Source organism: Cryptomeria japonica, chromosome 10 (genome assembly GCF_030272615.1).
Source record: "Cryptomeria japonica chromosome 10, Sugi_1.0, whole genome shotgun sequence".
Taxonomy (NCBI): Eukaryota; Viridiplantae; Streptophyta; class Pinopsida; order Cupressales; family Cupressaceae; genus Cryptomeria; species Cryptomeria japonica.
In genome coordinates, this window is record NC_081414.1 from 689,142,565 (window position 1) to 689,162,130 (window position 19,566).

Consider the following 19,566-nt stretch of genomic DNA (forward strand, 5'->3'; position numbering starts at 1 on the left):
AAACTCCATGGTTTTTTGCACATGTGACAAGGCTTTTCCCAGTGGTCCCTCTGGGGTCCCTCATTCCTATGCGGAGTTTTGGTTGAGGTATTCTTGGGGGCACTAAATTCGACCATCCTAGTTTTCTTAATGGCTTCTCCTAAGTTTTGTGGTTCCAGGGGTTTAACAAAATTCTTAATGGGGTCCCTCAGGCCTTCTAAGAACATGTAGGTAAGTCTTTCTGCGATAGGTCGGGGATCATTACTGACAAGTTTTGGAATTGATCTATATAATCTTCAATGGTCCTTGCTTGCTTAAGGTGTGTTAGCTCTTAGAAGTAACATTCGGAGTCTTTTTGGTCGAATCGGCTGATGAGCCTTTGGGTAAACTCATTGTAGGTGGAGACATTTTTGTGTCCTAGGGTGATGAGACCATTATGCCACCAATTATGGGCAGTTCCGGTTAAATGTAGTATGGCAAATTTTATAGCATCTCCTTCGGTCATGGGACTGTATGAAAGGTAGGTATCTAGTTTTTGTACCCAAGCTTGGGCAACATTCTTCCCTGACCCATCAAAACAGGGTAGGGACATTTTGTTGACTTTAGCTCTGAGGTCTTTACCCATAGGTTTCCTTTTCCTACTCTCATTAGTCTTGGACTCATAGAAGTCCCTGAAGGACACCACCCTCTGAACTTTTGGTTCCAATCTAGCATAAATTTGGGCGATTTCTTCCACCCCAAGTGTGGCTAGTTCCTCCTCCTCCCTCACATGTTCTTCCCTAGGAAGAAATTCGGGAATTGTTTGCCTAGAACTCTGAGGTGATCGTTCGTTATCCGCGTGATTAGAGTGTGTTTCTCTTCTAGGGTTTGTCATATCTCTATTGTTGTTGTTGGTACTTTGGAGGATTAACTGGCTCATTCTTTCAAATTTCTCATTGGTTTGTTCCATGAAAGTCTAGAACTGTTTGGCCAATTGATCAGCCATTGCTTTTTCTCATTTCTTCCTCTGATAGGTGATCATAAACTAAGAACCTTTCCCACAGGATGGCAGGATTATGCTCTGATACCACTGTAATGTCCCTGCTAGTTAGAGATTTTTGGCCTGCAAAACAGATCGTTAGAATACAAAATATATATATGTAATTCATCTTTAACTTTGCAATTAATTAGCACGATCATAATTTTCATCTAACAAAAAGGATACAAATGCCATACGAAAGTATGTCCTTAGGCAACCATGAAGCTCGCCTTCTTGGAACCCCTTGGTTCCAAGCCCTTCAGGAAATCGAAGTTGAGTTCGAATCCTGTCTTGGGTGTAACCTCTTACACCCAAGCCCTTCAAGGAAGACCCTTGTCTATTCCTTGCCTTGGGTGATGCCTTCATCATCCAAGTCCTCAGAGGGGACCGACCAGATCCGTCTCTTCTTGGTTGAGTTTAATCAACCAAGCCATACATATGCATATCAATTTTCAGTACATGTACTGCCCTAGGGATTATCACAATCCCTCCCTTAGACTACGGAAGTTTCCTCCCTATAGCCTCCAATATGTGATTTCCCTTATAATACATTGATAATTTAATACTTCTTCATTTTGCACTTCACACATATATTCCTAATGTGTTCCTTATATATATATTCAATATACCTTACCATCATTAACCTATGTATCACATTCTTATTAATTTTCATTTACCACATCTATCTTTACATATTCATACCTTAGGGTGTGGATTAATACATTAATTCCTTGTATTTATTAATATATATAAAATGAACAACATCTACCTATCAATTACCTATGTTCCATCATATACGTATATCCTAGTGAGCATTGACCTATTCATTAATTATATTTATTATAAAATAAATAACATTGTCTTACCTCTTATCACCCGCAGAAGTTCTGCTCCGTTCTTACCTCTGCGCCCTCCTTCTTTTTTCCTCCTTGGACCTCTGCATTTACTGGGTTAAATACCCGTGGAGAGGAGTAGACGTGTCCCTCCACGGGCACCCTCCCGTGGGGAAGGTGGTGACCGTCACACCATTTCCCTTCCGAAGGAAGGGGTGTGGCGGTAGACGCAGCCTAGGCTGCGTTTCCCGTCCCACCGCTTCCCTCAGGGGGGGTGGCTCTTAATAAAATAAACACTTTATTAAAATGCATGATCTCCCTTTTTAATATTTTGATAATCATTTTATTTATTAAGTGAATTAATCCTATTTAATATTAATAATCACTTAATTTATTAAATGAATTAATCCTATTTAATATATTTAATAATTACTTAATTTATTAAATGAATTAATCCTATTTAGTATATTTAATAATCACCTTGTGTATTATTAAATATCAGTATACTTTAAACCTATTAATTATATTAAATTAATTGAATATCAATGTTAACAATCAATTCTCTTCTAATGATTTGTTAATATTGTTTCCTCAATGGTGTTTAACATTATTACCTTATTTAATAATTGATTTTGTCTTTTATTTAAGAAAAAAGGCCTTACATCATGTGGTGCGGTGGGGATATCACACATATCCACGACTTACTGGCTGGAAACTTTGTTATTCGCTGTAGCTGCTTAACACAGTTTAATGTTCACGAGCCATCAGTAGACTGGAAACACGAGTTTGAAGAACTTGGCGGCTGGTACAGTCAGGGAGATTTCATGGTCTAGGCGGACTTAGTCACAGTAAAATACGACTAAGTGGAAGGAACTCAGGCATCGTTTAAGTCTGCATAATAGTAAGGGGGTCGAACTTCCTTTGGTGTTAACCACGACTTGCTTCTTAGCTTGGGCATAACTCCAGCATTTGCTGTGTGAAAATCTGGGTGTAAGGAGTGTTAACAAGCGGTTGTGTGGGCTGTGTGAAGACGTCCAGCCTGGGTGTGATCAAGGATACCCTTGAACAGGCAGCTTAGTACCAAATTATTGCAGCGGTTCCCAAAATATGGAGCTTGTTGCTAGGTCGTTAAACCAAATCCCATTATGAAACGAACTTCCAGTCAGGTTCTCTAATTACATACTTGGTTATTGTATATGGTTTTACTTGTCTCGAAGAAGTGAATAATATATTTCTCTGAAAAAATAATATTAGGACTGTGAATTTGTTGGAGGTTTTTTGGCTCTATTGCTACTGTCCATTTGGTTACCCAAATCTGAGTTTTAGTTACAGCAGCAATTTAATGTGAATGCAACAATTTTTTGAATATTGGGAATCTGTTTGTCACATTGTACATGAATATGTGAATGAATCAATGCATGGAAACAATAAAACGCAACAGGGACAACTAAACAACAGAATTCTACAGAAAGGAAGAAAAAACCAGACCTTCAATGATTGACTGCCATATTTTTGTATAAATAACAACAGTAGGGTTCTCAAGGGAATTAACAGCAAACAGGAGAGTCTATTACATTGGATAATGCAAAAAGATCTCAGGAATCAATATCGACTGCACACAATATTGGGGAACACACTGGGTATGAATAAAGAACTGAAAAGGCCAATTAGCAGTAGAATATGGATCTATTTCTGCACAATTTGACACTTCAGGAGCACGCGTTTAAGACATTTCAAACCTATTTCTTGGGTGCAAACTAATGCATTTCAAGAATGGTGAGATCCTTTGCGCCTTCCACTTTGAAGGAAGATGATTTCATTTCCATACCTGAGTGCAAATGTGACTACAATCAGAGAGTGGTGGACGATCAGTTGTAGGAAGTACTCGTGATTAAGGGAGATGTAGAGGACAATGTGATAAACTGGATAATAGCCGAGAAGATTGTGACTCAAACCCACAATGTTGAGCTGCTAGAACGGTTTGTCTACAACATAGCACAGACCTTTGGCAACTTCAACTGGGTCGAACCTTCTATCAACCAACTAATAAACCCTGATATGAGGGATCCAGTGATTGAAGAACTTATATATTTCAAGTAGTCATCAAGGGGATTGATCGGAGATGTGATTGGCATTGTGTCAATGCAGGAACACAAGAAAACGATCGAGATTGTTGCAATGATGCAGGGTGGTCTATCCTGCAACAATATGGAAACATGTGCATATCTGGTTAGATTTCATAAAAATTTATTAACACCCGCAGAAATTGACTGATCCCAGGTTATCATTGAGGCCATTAGTATCCTGGTCTTTACAATTTGTAGCTAAAGCAAAGTATTTTTTTCTGATATTAATGCAAAGGGTGCTACCCCCTCTAGTAGCAATTCGCCCTACATATATATATATATATATATATATATATATATATATATATATATATATATATATATATATATATATATATATATATATATATATATATATATATATATGTATGTATGTATGTATATATACATACATATATATACTTATATATACAATATATATAGATATGTATGTACATACATATATATGTATGTTAAATACATAAATCCATACATATGTATATATAATAGATGTATTCATATGTTGGATATAGTGTTGTCATTGATGTCAAGATAATTACTTCTATCATGACATGTCAAGAGCATTTTAGAACAATGAAGGATAGAGTCAAGTATTGTTGGATAGATCTCTTATTGATATCATCATGCACTGGTATCAGTTGTTCCTAATCGTCTAGCATATTTGTGGAGGTCTGGAAATGTCTGTAGTATGTTCCTAATCTGGAGGGGTGCGATTGAGTAGGAGGTGTGCAATTAACAATCAGTTGTTCCTTCAATCTATTTATCTTGCACACCTCCTACTCAATCGCAATTAACAATCTCTTTTATAGATTCATCAAGAAAGACGACTTGATGGAGAGTCAACCTTTCAAAAGGTTGTCTTTTTAGATAATCAATTTTTTTCTTTATTAAAAACAGATCGCACCCTTTGCAAATTATTCTTCTTATTGCCTTTGCTAATTGCTGCGCTACATAATTCCAACTTTAATATAACCAATGTCTTCTTAATTTACAATCAAATGAATCCTCTTTTGTGATAGCCGCTTAGCATTTATTGTTTATAATTAATATAAACAATTCCAATCGCTGCTTAGTGTTTATGGTTTATAACTAAAACAAACATATATCTATAATATTGCCTCAGTTAATCATATAATCGCTGTCCATATTTGGGTTTGGTTTTCTGTTGATCACTGTCATAGCTGTGTATTACATGGGCAAGCAAGGAAGTCGGCAACCCTGGAGAATCAACCATACAAGGAAGTCGAACAGCATAGTATGCATCAATCTTATTTTCTCCTCAAACAATAATTAATCTTGACAATAATAATGATGCCATCAATCTTATCCATATTCTTTTGACATCAATGACAAATTGTCCAACAACATATATATTGTATCTAAACCTATTATATTTTGGTAATTGAATATCAATTTGTAGGGAAAAACAAAAACAATTATATACTATATTAGTAAATTGTTTATTAAATTATATAGTAAAATTATAAATAAAAATAATATAATTTTAAAAATTATAAATTAAAAACTTCTAAAACTTACACAACATTATTAAATAAAAATATATTTATTTTTTATTTATAAAAAAAAAAATTTTAACTTTTAATATATATATATACCCAAACAGGCCAATCCTATCCATTCCCCCAAAAAATTTGCCATACTAGCATACTGTACCCACATACCTGATTCTGCTTCTAACTAGGACTCACCAACTTCGATATTAGGTAATGTTTTCCAAAACCTTGTCATGCCAATGTAGAGAAAGAAAGGCCTTCAAACTTATGCTTCCCTCATTTAGCTAGAACAACCAAATCATAACCCAAGGATTCCACAATGAAATCTCGATGAAAATCCACAAAATGTCGAGTCTAAGGCACTACCAACTTTAAATCTACATAGGTTTCCTTAGAAGTAAAAATAAAAAGGAAATTTATGAAGTACACACCGATTAACCTTGCATCTAGACGGCAATGTCATACAAAGAATTTACCTATCATTGGCCATACAACTGAATGAATTCCAATGGAGAACCAAACAAACAAACAGCCAAATCTGAATGTTCACATGCCTCCCAAAAGGCTTTGATAAGCAGAATATTGTACCCAAATAGTACTTGTGGCACTTCAGATTTGTCTCCATCATGAAAACCTTGTTCAGTTTTCCCATAGGCCATGGATGTGCCCACTCCCAACCACTAGCTTGTTGGAAAGACAATATAGTGAGATTTCTGGATTCTGATTATGTAACATTTTTTTGCATCAACATTTCAGATCATACTCCATGATCCATCATCAAAATGACTTAGAGCCAGAGGAGAAAGAATGGAAGGATAGTAGCAAACCAAGATAGGTAAATAGATGTGGTGAGGTGGGACACCAATCCAAAAGTTAGAAAGGTAAGGAAAGAGACCGGTTCAACAAATTGGCCCTAAGGGAAGACACACACACAGAGAATCGGAAGGACACACAAACAGACACATACTTATATTAATATATATATTTATTATATGATTAAGTCCATGGCTTAATAGTTTCAGCTTGCCAGCAGAGAATGGTTTGTTTGGCATTCCCAATTCCACAAATTTATTTGCTGATGATTAAGCCCTCTCTGACTGTTTCCTGTAATCACTCTAGTACTATTCTTTTGCATTTGATTATGTCATAGAAAGAGGCATATATTAGGAATTCCTAGGCTCCTCATATTCTAGGAAAGTATCTGCATGACATTGACTGGTGAGATTGTATGTGTAGATAACATCTCCCATTTCCCTCATTGGGTCCTTTTTCTAAGCCCAATGGGCAATTGACTCTTGGCAATTACGGGCTCACTGAGGTCCATCGATGACTTTCTTTCTTTGACAGATGTTTTAACCTACAGAATTAACATATTTGTAGTTGTGCAGCTGTCTGGATAATTCTATTTCACCGGGGTCCCCTGATGTCTTTTTTCTTTTGATCAAGGTTTTTGCTTGCAGAATTAGCTGGTTGCAGCTGGCCTGCTGTATGTTTTTCCCTTGTTGATTTTCCTTCTTACTGCATATTTCAAGATTTCAGGTATGGTTGTAAACTGCAGCTGACCTTTTATCATATTCTAACCTTTGGCATCCTAATTTAGGTTTTCACCAGACAGATTTGAGGCAACAAATACTCAGAGGTAGGCTGCAAGTTGAGGTTTTATCCACCACAAATCCTTCCATGTCCTCCACCTCCTCACATAAAATTCCATTGAAACAACTATTAGTGTTCATTTTATTACTTTACTAACTTCTTGCCATTAAGCTCTTTGAATGTTGTCTTAACTCTTACACCAGTCATATTTGAGAGGTCGAAAGAGCCAAAACAATGTCAAACTGTTGAGAATAGTCTTTGACATTTGTCTCTTTTAAAGCTAGCATCTGTCATTTTGCTTTGTTGTTTGAGTTTCTTAATCGTTAGTCATGGAGTTTTGTTCTTGGGGTTCCCACGAGAGGCAAACTCTGACAAATTGGTCAAGTTCATGGCATATCTGACAGCAAAAGGGAATATTTTCGTAGTCTGCTAGCTGCTACCATTCATTTAAATCAAAAAAATAAATAGAATTATTTTTTATTTTTTTTTGTATAATCTTTGCTCTTAACATTCCACAATGCCAATACCAATAAATGCTGCAGCATATTATAGCCATACATTTCCAATAAAATCAAAAAATAAGGCCAAAAACAAAAAATTGAGAAAGTAAGATGAAAGTGAAAGTTGACAGCACATGCACAACTAGAATTGTACTTCATCCACAAATGCAAACCTGAAGGGAGGTAATTTACTCTTCAACCAAGAATAATGATAACTGCATCTTTTGTGATAATGAAATGGATTGATAACACAAAACTAGGAAGATAAGACATATTTATAACCATTTTATAATGCACTCCACAAGCTACTAATCCAATGAATTTATAACCCTGCGTTGCCGATTCGGGTACAGGTGCAGCACGGGTACAGGATATGAAATCGGATACACACACAATGAAAATTCAAACTACAATCCATATTAAATATCCATATTCATCTTCATCAGAAGCATTAAGGTCAACATTTCAGTCAACTTCATTTTAACCACAATCCATTAGATTGCCACTCCCACTAGCTACATCTGTGTCAAGTGCAAGAGTTGCCTCATCTATAGGGACTTGGGCAAGCTGTGCAACCGTAGCATCTAAAAAAGAACACTCAAGGGCTAGATCCCAATTCCTTATCACACCCTCATTGTATTCAGGTTTCTTATGTGACAAATAGACAAAGGTTGGAGTGTATGTAGACCAAATCCTATGCTTCTTTTGCACCCAAACGATTGTGCTTGACCAAGTGGATGAAGGAGTATGTACTCCAATTCCCCTCGACTGAAGAACTTGCAGCCTGTTGAGTTTGCATACAACATTGTAAGCTAGTTAATTAGTAAATAAGGCTTCTGTAATGCTTTAAAAGAAAACAATAGTATTAAGTTATATCTACGGGTAGTTAGTTGCCTGACGGTTGATGGCCTAACCAACCACGAACTCTTTATATTGTAAACTTGTAGCACATTTGGGACACATTGGATTGGAGAGGAATATGATAGAAATCTGTGTTACATGAATATATCGTGGTATACTGTATTGTGTGTTATTGATTCCATGCTAATGTGTTACTATGCTCTGGTGTTATAAGTTGGATATTGATGTTCTGTATACTACAACCTAACCCACTTAGGCTACTAACATTTTGGCGCCGTTGCCTAAGTCAAATCCGAAGGTCTCTGAAGGGAAGGCTGGCGGGATGGAAGCATAATGGGTCGTCCATTCAACCAAAGCATACGAGTAAGAGACAGTGACATAGAGGATAACACCGAAGTAACTAGGGAGGATCAGTTGACACAAGACTTGATTCACGTGTGGGACATTTCCGTGGACCGGTACGTACTGCGAGAAGCGGAACTAAGCGCGGTCTCGGTTGATACGGTACGGGCGGAACTCAACGTGAACCAGGCCGTACATGATCTACTGGGTAGTCTTCCCCGGTTATTGGCACGTGTACTCGTGGAACGTGAAGAGGAATGAGAGAACATACAGAGGGAGCAGCGTAGGCAGCAAGTGCTTCAACAATACAGAGAAAGGAATAGAAGGGAAAAAGAACAGCGGAGAAACCACCGTAGCCCCAATAGTTAATGCCAAATACACTCAACAAAGATCGAAGCCGACAACCCCTGGAGGAAGAAGAGGGGAGCCACGAAGACATAGTGAGGAGATCCATGCGCATCCAAGAGCAACTCGAGAGGTGCCTCAAACTCTACTGGATAGTTGAAGAGAGAGGAAGCCTAGCGGAAGGTTCTCGGCAACATACACAAGAGTGGGACAGGAGCCACCACAGGCCACAGGCAATAGAAAGTAGCGAGAATTGGGAGCAAACAACCACCCCAACCGAGTCACTCAACAATTCCAAGAGTAAACAGGAGAGCACGAGAAAGATGGCACATAACCCCGAAAAACAGAAACTTCCCAGATTCAATGGACTAGGATCAGAGGATCCCGTGTGCCACTGTAAAACTTGTGTCACCATATGGCAGGCCAATGGCGAGGATGATGAGGATAACTGGTTGAAAGCATTTCCGGCCACCCTCCGTGGGATTGCCATTGACTGGTACACAGACCTACCCACCACTTCAAAGGATACCTAGAAAAACCTGGCTAAAGCATTCGAGGAGGAGTTTCGGCTACTCCGGGACGATGACGAGATTGTTGCAGAAATATACAACACCAAACAGGGCAAGACGGAGACAGTAAGGTCCTACTACCGCAGACTAAAAGAGTTGATTGGAAAAATGGACAATAAGCCAGCCGATGGGTTGAAGAAGCGATGGTTCATTGAGGGATTGCAACCATCCCTGTGGAAGAAGATGACGGTAGTACCTCCATCTACGGTCACGGACGCATACAATAGAGCCATGGACATTGAAAGCGAGAGCAAGACATCGAAGGCCAAGAGGCGTACAAGTGATGAAGATAGTAGCGATCAGGAAAGCGAGGAGTCATGCACGATACAAGCGCTCCGGAAGGATATGAGACGGATGATGCGGGAAATGCAGACGCAGAAGGAAGAAAGTAGGGAGGGTAGGGACCTCTGGTGCACAGAGTGCAAACTAGAGGGTCACACAAAAACCAATTGTGCAAAGAAAACTTTTTGTGACATCTGCCAAGTGTTGGGGCATTCCATTAAGGAATGCCCCTACAACTTGAAGGCAAGGAGTGCCCAAGTACTATATACTCAAGAACAACCAACACCACCAACTACACCCTCCAAGAACACAAACTCAGACGCATCACCAGGTGGCTATAGGAACAGCCGGAGGGGGAGTAACAACAACAGCAATAATAATACCCCACGAGGATGCATCCAATATGATGCAAAAGGCAAACCGATGATACAATGTCGACGATGTAACGAATGGGGCCATTTTGCACGTGACTGCCAGAGTGGTGTTGGACAAGGAGGAGGGCTCCTCTGCAAATGGTGTGGGTCGAGCAACCACGAAGATGTGGAATGTCCAAGACAGAAAGGCGTGAACATGCTAGAGGTAGTATGGTCGGAACCAGAGGTATTGACCATTACCCGATCTCATACAAGGAAACTAACTTACCCTGAACCAGGTATAGAAAAGGAAAGACTAAAGGAGGCACAAAAGGAAGTAGAAAGGGAAATGAGTGAGGGACGGCGGAAGACAATACCCCACAAAACCATCAGCACCATACGAGCCGACTCCGAAGCTACCATAATGAACTAGCTGCTACAAACCACTGTGCCAGTCCGTGTAGCGGATCTGTTGCAGACACTACCACAACTACGGATAGCTATAAACCAAGTGGAGGAGACCACAAAGGAGGAAAAGACGTTGGGCCACAGAGAGGAAATGGAAGGAAGGAACCACTCAAAGGAGACCGCTGACCCTATGCTGATGGCAGTAGGGGTAGGCAGGACACCAGCCATAGTAGAAATGGAGATTCTTGGTTAGAGACTTACTAACACAATTGTAGATGGTGGGTGCGCGGTAAACGTACTACCCGAGGAGACATGGAAAACCTTGGGGAAGCCGACACTCTGGCCACCTGCCTTCCACCTCGTAGGAGCAGATCAACATGGCATAAAACCACTGGGCACACTTATGGGCCAAAAGGTAACCATTGGAACCCAACAATTCTTTCTGGATTTTATGGTTATATCCTTAGCAAGGAAAGGATACGATGCACTCTTGGGAAGAGAATGGCTCATCATGGCCAAAGCGGATCCCAATTGGAAGAAAAACACTCTCTCAATCGAAAGTGAAGGGAAGAAATATATCATGGATCTAGGAAACCAAGTAGTGAGTCAAGAAGTGGCTTTAGATTCCGAGTCTGAGAAAGGCGCACCAGGGGAGGATGCTGAGATGGAACCTGATGAAGAAGGAGTCCTCCGCCTGGGGAATTGCTCAGAGGACGAAACAAGTTCTATCAATGGGTTATTCCACTGGCAGATAGAAGATTATGAAATCTTCCACCCGTGCAACATGTTGGAGATACTGGAGATCGAGGAAGGCAATACTTACCCACCACAATTTGCTGAATACCAGGAAGGGGAGGCTCGGGTAGATGGGACCCCGGCCCACCAATTCGGAGAAAATGAGATCGTACAATATGTGGAACCCAAGGTACAACAAACCAACCTTGGTGAAGAAAAGGACCCAAAAGTAATATAGTAGGGGACGATTGGGACCCCATACTAAAAGCAGCAGCATTTAAAATATTTCTCAAGTACAAAGATGTGTTCACATGGACATATAAGGATTTGAAAGGAGTGCCTCCAGAACTATGCGTACATCGCATACCATTAATACCAGGGGCTAGGCCAGTAAGGAAACGCCCTTACCGCATGAACAAAAATTACGCGGCAAAGGTACAAGAGGAAATAGAAAAAATGTTAGAAGCCGGAATCATATTCCAGGTGCAAACCAATGAATGGGTCTCGCCTACTGTCATTTCGCTCAAAAAAGAGGGGAATCAGATCCGCATCTGTGTAGACTTCAGATGTTTAAATGCTGTGACAGTGAAAGATCCCTTTCCCATACCGTTTACTGATAGTATACTGGAAGAAGTGTCGGGGCACGAAATCTATTCCTTCATGGATGGCTTTTCGGGCTACAACCAGATCAGCATAGCCGAAGAGGATAGGCTGAAAACCACCTTTATTGTGGAGGATGGAGTTTACGCGTATAACCGGATGCCATTCGGATTATGCAACGCCCCAGCCACATTCTAGAGGATCATACTGCATATTTTCGACAAAATGGCAACTGGAAATTTAAAGCATTTATGGACGATTGGTCAGTGTACAACGAGAGGAAAAATCACTTGCAAATACTAGGGGAGTGCATGGAAAGGTGTCGTCGAGCACGATTCGCCCTCAATCCAAAGAAATGTCGGTTGCTCGTCCTCCAAGGAAGATTGCTTGGCCATATAGTCTGCAAAGCAGGGTTGAAGACTGACCCTGATAAGATAAGAGTCATCATGGAAATGGAAAACCCAACGGATGTTACAAGAGTAAAATCCTTCCTAGGCCATGGAGGATACTATCGACGGTTTATCAAAGGATATGCTGAGGTCTCCCTCCCACTAGAAAAACTCACAAGGAATGGGGAGCCATTCGTATGGCACCAAGAGCAAGAAGAGGCCTTTAGGGAACTCAAATCCAGACTTGTAAGTGCACCCATCTGATATACCAAATTGGGATAATAAATTTCATGTCCATGTGGATGCCTCCAACTTTGCCATTGGCGCCACCCTAGCACAGGCAGGAGCCATAGGCTTGGATCACCCTATATGCTTTGCCAGTCGCCTATTGTCGAGAGCAGAAAGAGACTATAGTACCGCAGAACGAGAAGCCTTGGGGATGGTGTACGCAGTGCAAAAATTTCGTCATTACCTCCTGGCTACGCCCTTTACCTGCTTTGTAGATCACCAAGCACTCTTGTATCTGGTCAACAAACCGGTCATCCAAGGGAGAGTAAGTCGATGGCTGATCTTACAACAGGAATTTACTTTCAACATTGTGGTGCGACCAGGAAAGAGCCATGTAATGGTTGATCATCTGTCAAGAATAAAATCAGGGGAACGTGCAGAAGGGGGAGTACACGAGGATTTTCCAGATGGCCACTTGTTGCAAATAGCAGTCTTACCATCTTGGTATGAAAAGCTCAGACAATACCTCGCCAGCGCAACGTTCCCAAAGGAGATGCCCCCAAGTGAAAGAAGGAAGCTGGCACTAAAAAGCACAACGTTCCAACTGATCCACGACCTTTTGTATAAAATGGGCCCTAATGGGGTACTACGAAGGTGTGTCTTAGAGGAAGAAGTTCTAGGGGTTCTTAGGGAATCACATGAAGGGCTAGCCGGAGGGCATATGGGCCCGAATGCGACCGCAAGAAAAATATTACTAGCAGGGTTATGGTGGCCTACACTTTATGCAGATGCGCAGGAATGGGTGTCAAGTTATTTGAGAGATGGGGGTTAGATTTCGTGGGGCCACTCAGGATAAGCAAAGCACACAGCGGCCAATACATAATCGTGGCTACAGAATACCTTACAAAATGGGCCGAGGCTAGAGCCCTCCTAGACAATACGGCACTCAGTACGGCCAAGTTCCTATATGAACAGATCGTAACTCGGTTTGGAATACCCATACAGGTCACCAGTGATAGAGGTGTACATTTTGTGAACCAGGTGATACGCACTATGACAATAGAATTCAGAATTTTTCACACACTATCAAGTCCATACTACCCAAGGGCGAATGGACAAGCAGAGTCAACAAACAAAGTATTGGTGTCCATTCTATACAAGAGTTGTGGAGTAGAACGAGAAGACTGGGAGGAAAGGTTGGGCGCAGTGTTGTGGGCCTATCGTACTTCTTACAAAGCCACTACTGGACATACCCCATTCCAACTCATGTATGGACAGGAAGCGGTGATGCCAGTAGAGTACACTGTACCGAGTTTGAGAATAGAGGTCCAAAACCGGTTGGGGGATGAGGAGAGCTTAAGGGAGCGGTTGAATACATTACTTCAGATGGAGGAATGTAGAACAGTAGCACAATGGGCCACAGAAGTAGCCCAAAGAAGAAGGAAGTTTTGGCATGACAAACACTTGAGACAGATGAAATTCTCACCAGGATAGTTGGTGCTCAAATACGACGGCCGAAATGAACTCCGACCTTGGAAGTTTAGGGTACGATGGTTAGGACCCTATAAAATAGAGGCAGTAGGGGCAAACGGAGCTATAAAATTATCTACCCTAGATGGAATTCCGATCAAAACCCCAATAAATGGCTCAAAACTCAAAATCTACAAGGAGAGAGAAACTGTTGCAACCAATATATTGGGGTATGCCTTGATAGAATGTGGGACCAAGGAAGACGAGAAGGGGTCCAAGTCAGGAAAGTTAAGAACATGGGTCCAGAACAAGGGAAAATTAAATATAGAGAGAACCAGAATAAAAATATTTCACATGAAAAAAAGAGACCATAGAAAAATAAAGACCAACGAAAATATAAGAAGTCTAATATGGGGCCAGCAAAATAAAGGAGGGAGTGGTTCACAAAAAAAATTAAATGGAGGATAAAAAGCACCCAGCATAAAAGGGGGAAAGTGGCACAAAGGCACATAGATTTTTGCGAAGACAACGGAGAAGTGTGGAGGAGCGTCCAGGGCGTACGCACAGAGCAGTTGGCACGAAGGCACAAAAACCCCCGCGAAGGCGCTACGCAGCACGTACGCACTACACAGCCCGTACGCACTACACAGCACGTACGCGCGGCCAAAGGAGGACACGCCACGCGTGGGGAAGGGTGGAGCGTACGCGGAGCCGCGGCGTATGCGAAAGGCACAAGGGGGGAGGTGGTATGAAGAGGGAAGGCGTAGGCACACCCAAGCGCGGTGGCACGAAGGGGACGCAGGGAGGCGAAGGCGGAAGTCATGAAGGGAGCGCAAGGAGTGTACGCAATACCATAGGCACACACAGCACACGCAGCGCCCAAGGCACACGTAGCACACACAGCACCGTAGGCGGACGCAGAGCAAGGCATACACACCAACCGACCGTAGCGTACGCAGTTTCCAACTGTGGCGTACGCCTTAGCCACAGCAAGCGCAGGGACTACAACATACATAGCCACAGTACAAGTAGTGACGAGGTAAATCGACCACATCAGCCCCGCAGTATAAGAACTCAAAGCCACCAAAGGGGCCATCACTACAGTTGCACAGCGAGGGAGAAGCGTACGCCAGCAAGACACAAGATGGTGAAAAGGAGTCACGGCAACCCTAGAACGGGTAGTTATGACATAAATTACAAGGCCAATACCTCTAACAAGCAACCAATGGCCATGCCAGGAACCAACAAGAAAAGCCAGGACAGGGCAGCAAAACAAGTAAACGTGGAGAATATTACGTTTGAAGGAGTTCTTGGAAGTGAGTGCAGGAGGTGGTGGGAAAGCAATGAGGAGGACCACCCTCTAAAGACTTCATTGAAGAAAGCAGAGGTTGATAAAATCATTTTTATGCCCATCTTCAATCTAAAAGAATTTCAGCCTATATTGTGCGCCATGGTCCATGGATATGAGCAGGACAAGCATAGATCAGTAATTGATTATTTGGGGTGGTCATCTCTTATGCACCCAAGGAATTCAGCAAGGTTTTCGGAATTCCAAGTAGCGGCGATTCAGCTATGAAACCCTCAGCAAGAATGTCTACAGAAGAAAAGAAGCAGTTGCTAGAACACATCTGCGGTAATACCCTCACAGAAGAGCAATGGGACAATTTATGGTAGAATAGCAATAGAAGGGGACTAAAAAAATCTTACCTCACCTCACCAGAGTGGAGATGCGTCATGGATATCCTAAAGAGTAAGCTAACAGCAACAAGCCGAGCAAACGATGTTGCAATATGGATGCTACGCCTCATGTACGGACTGAGCAATGGCAAAATATACAACTGGGGTCGAGTCCTTTCCAGCCGGGTAAAGCAAGCCATGCTCCTTAAACATAAAACCCTCTACGTACCCCATCACCTCATCGCCCTCTTCTTGGAAGCATTGAGAACCCAAGTGGCACTGGAAAATAGAGGAGGTTTTGTGGCCTCAAGTCGGGTGGAGCCCTACAAGCCAGCCATGTATTATTGGCTACACCTGGACACTTTTACAGTAGTAGCCACAGAGACGACACCGAGAAGGAAAGGAAGGCAAGAACTGGCAGGGAGCATGGAAGATGGAGGAGAGGAAGAAAACAACTCTGACGAAGAGGTAGAGACGAGGGAAGAGGAAACATATATATCATCTTCATTGGAGGAAGACAAAGGGGAATTCCGTATGGAGCAAAGCCACACTATGCATGGACCAAAAGGTGATAAGGAGGATAGGACAGGGCCATTGGAACCAATGGGCATGGAACAGGAAGAAGGGCACAGAGGAGGTCTGCGGCAGGTAGAGACAGAATGCCGTATGGGGGGCATACCAGTCGTACCAAGGTGGGGAGCAAGGAAAAAGGTATTGTTCAAACCGGCACAGATTCCCACCACGGCACATTTGGTACCTAGGGTCGCAGGGACCCCATCCCAGTTAACAGACTTGAGGAGACATAGTGCAGGGACCCACACTCTCCATATAAACACACCTAGGGGCGTGGAAGCCGCTAGGGTTGTCGCATTAGTAGTAGCACCGATAACCGACCCTCTGGCAAGCGTGGAGGTAGGGAATACAGAAGAAGAAATGAACCTGGAAGAGCCAGCAGGAGACAAAGGGAAGGGGACCGAGGAAACAGACATGGAGACCGAAACAGACAGCCTACTCGCTAGATTCCAAATGGACATAGAGGTTCCACCTCCTTCACCATCGTTGGGCCTTGACCAGCAGGAGGAGAGCCTGAGGATTGAAGAAACTGGGAAGAGGCACAGTACGTCCTCACCAGCAGAGGGGGTCCGAGAGTGGGAACCAGCTGCGCAGCATTTTCTTTCGGAGTTGGAAGTAATGAGGACAGCCACGGAGAGGATGATAGATCATTCTCGAGGATCTGATGTGCCTGCTATAGTAAGAGCAACGGAAGCACTACTGGCGTTTATGACAGAAGGCTACGAGAGGGAGTTCTCAGAGAAAATTACGAACCAAGGTTGGCCCGACATGGAAACTCCAGAGATAGTAGCAGAATGGGGAGTACCACAGATCCTTACTAGGCATACAGGAGGTAATCAGGAAGTAATGGGAGCCCTCACTTCCATGGAACAGATTTTCCGTACTACATTCTTACAGCTCCAGGAGATGACCTGTAAAGCGAGCAAAATGGAAGGAGACCACACCTTAGCCCTACAGCGAGAGAGTGAGCTAAAAGAAAGGATCAAGGCTCTAGAGAAAGAAATGGTTCAAAAGAGAACCACGCGACTGGAAAAGGAACGGGAGTTGGCTGCCTCTGAGAAAGACCAAATGGATGCACTCAGGCTTCTGAAAGCAACTTGAGAGAAACAACTCATTGCTGAAAGGGATCTAAAGATCCTCCAAGAGCGGACTCCTACGGGAACAGGGACGTCCTCTTGTCCCTCTACGTAGATAGTTTTTGTTATTTTGCTCTAGTGTTCGTCTGGAAGACGAACAAGTTTTTGGGGGGGATGATGTAAGCCGGTTAATTAGTAAATAAGGCTTTTGTAATGCTTTAAAAGAAAACAATAGTATTAAGTTATATCTACGGGTAGTTAGTTGCCTGACGGTTGATGGCCTAACCAACCACGAACTCTTTATATTGTAAACTCGTAGCACATTTGGGACACATTGGATTGGAGAGGAATATGATAGAAATCTGTGTTACATGAATATATCATGGTATACTGTATTGTGTGTTATTGATTCCATGCTAATGTGTTACTATGCTCTGGTGTTATAAGTTGGATATATATGTTCTGTATACTACAACCTAACCCACTTAGGCTACTAACAAACATTTTGTATTTAATTTTATAATTCAAGAATAAAAACTTAATAAATTTAAAAGAAAATCTATATAGTATGATAACATCAAATGAAAAATGATAAACATAAAAATAAAAAAAGTACATACTTGGGAGAGAAATTTAATTGCAATAGACTACAACAAAATGGAGCCTTGACCATGTACATACCACCACTCATCGGCACTCATTCTATATTTGGCATGACGAGCGACAATATCATGATTTTTTGAAGGTATGAATTGGCCAAACTCTCTCAAGACAACATTTTGAACTTCATCATCTGAAAATGTCTTTCTACATGCACCCTTATAGCCAAAAGCAGCCCCCCCCATCTCTATATGTTGCCATCCTCCTTGGCAATGCAAGTACCTCTTTGCTATAATGTTTTGGCAACTAAGCAAATGCTAAGAGGTGTAAGGGGGTGGTCATCTTGTTGCAACAATCAACAATAATTTGTTGCAAAATTTTGAAAAATGTTTTTGTTGCATCATGTTCCTTGGCCTCTATTATTGCTCTTATTCTCTCCACCATGGAGTCCATGCCATCATGAATTTCAACCACCAGTGGGCGATCAATCAATATCAACTTACCTAATTATGCTCATTATGGGCTCAATGAAACTCAAAACATATTCCACACAATCCCACCACTCATCGTCAAGGATCCATGCTCTTACTTTATGGGCTCTTTCTGTGTTTGACTACCTCCATACAAACCACAAGGTGTTAATGACCATAGAAATCAAGGCCTCTTGCACCTTCACAAGTCATCTTAAGACGATTGTGTTAGATGCAATTGATGTTTCGACAACCTAACATGGCATTAAAAAATACACATCATATCAACTATAAAAAAAATTAAAAATTAAAAAATTAAAAGATAAAAATTTAAATTACCTTCAACAACTCCAACTTGGAGAAGGTTCTAAATATGGCTTGTGACATGTGATGATTAGTCATGAACATTTGAATCTCCACAGGCCTCCATGTAGACTTGTGTGACCCAGTCAATTTGTGTGCCAATCTTTTACAAGATTAAATTGAGTTGAATACACACGGTGTCCTAAAATTGTGTCTATATGTATCCTCCACTATAGACCCGACTGCCCTACAATTTTTAGCATTGTTCGTTATGACTTGGACAACATTTTCAAGCCCCACCATATCAGTGGATTCTATGAGGATATTGGCAATGAAACTTGCATCTTTTACTTGCCCCTCATAATCCACTGCCTTCAAAGACATCGACCCTTTAGGGGACATAGCTATAACATTGATTAATGGTCTATTTTTGCAATCGTTCCATCCATCAGATATGATGGACGCGCCTATTTCCAGCCATGTATCTTTGATGGCTCTCAATTATGTCTCTACTGAAGCTTTCTCCTTCGCCAATAAGGTGGTGCTCACCTTCTCATACCTGAGACTAACATAATCAGGAGATGTATTTGAAAGGATATTTACCATCTCCCACCAATAAGGTGATCTACCAATATTGAAAGGAAGCCCATTGCCATAAATGCAACAAGAAATGCTCTGATTGGCAACCTCTCTGATTTCATATTTGAAGGCCCTGTTCAATG

The 19,566-nt window shown here is 41.6% G+C and overlaps 1 protein-coding gene across 6 annotated transcripts in view; it reads right to left on the reverse strand.

Annotated features, from left to right (window-relative positions):
- The window catches only part of LOC131076576 (uncharacterized), a 193,734-nt gene that overhangs the window by 50,578 nt on the left and 123,590 nt on the right, over positions 1-19,566 (reverse strand). The gene's annotated exons all lie outside the window — the stretch shown is intronic.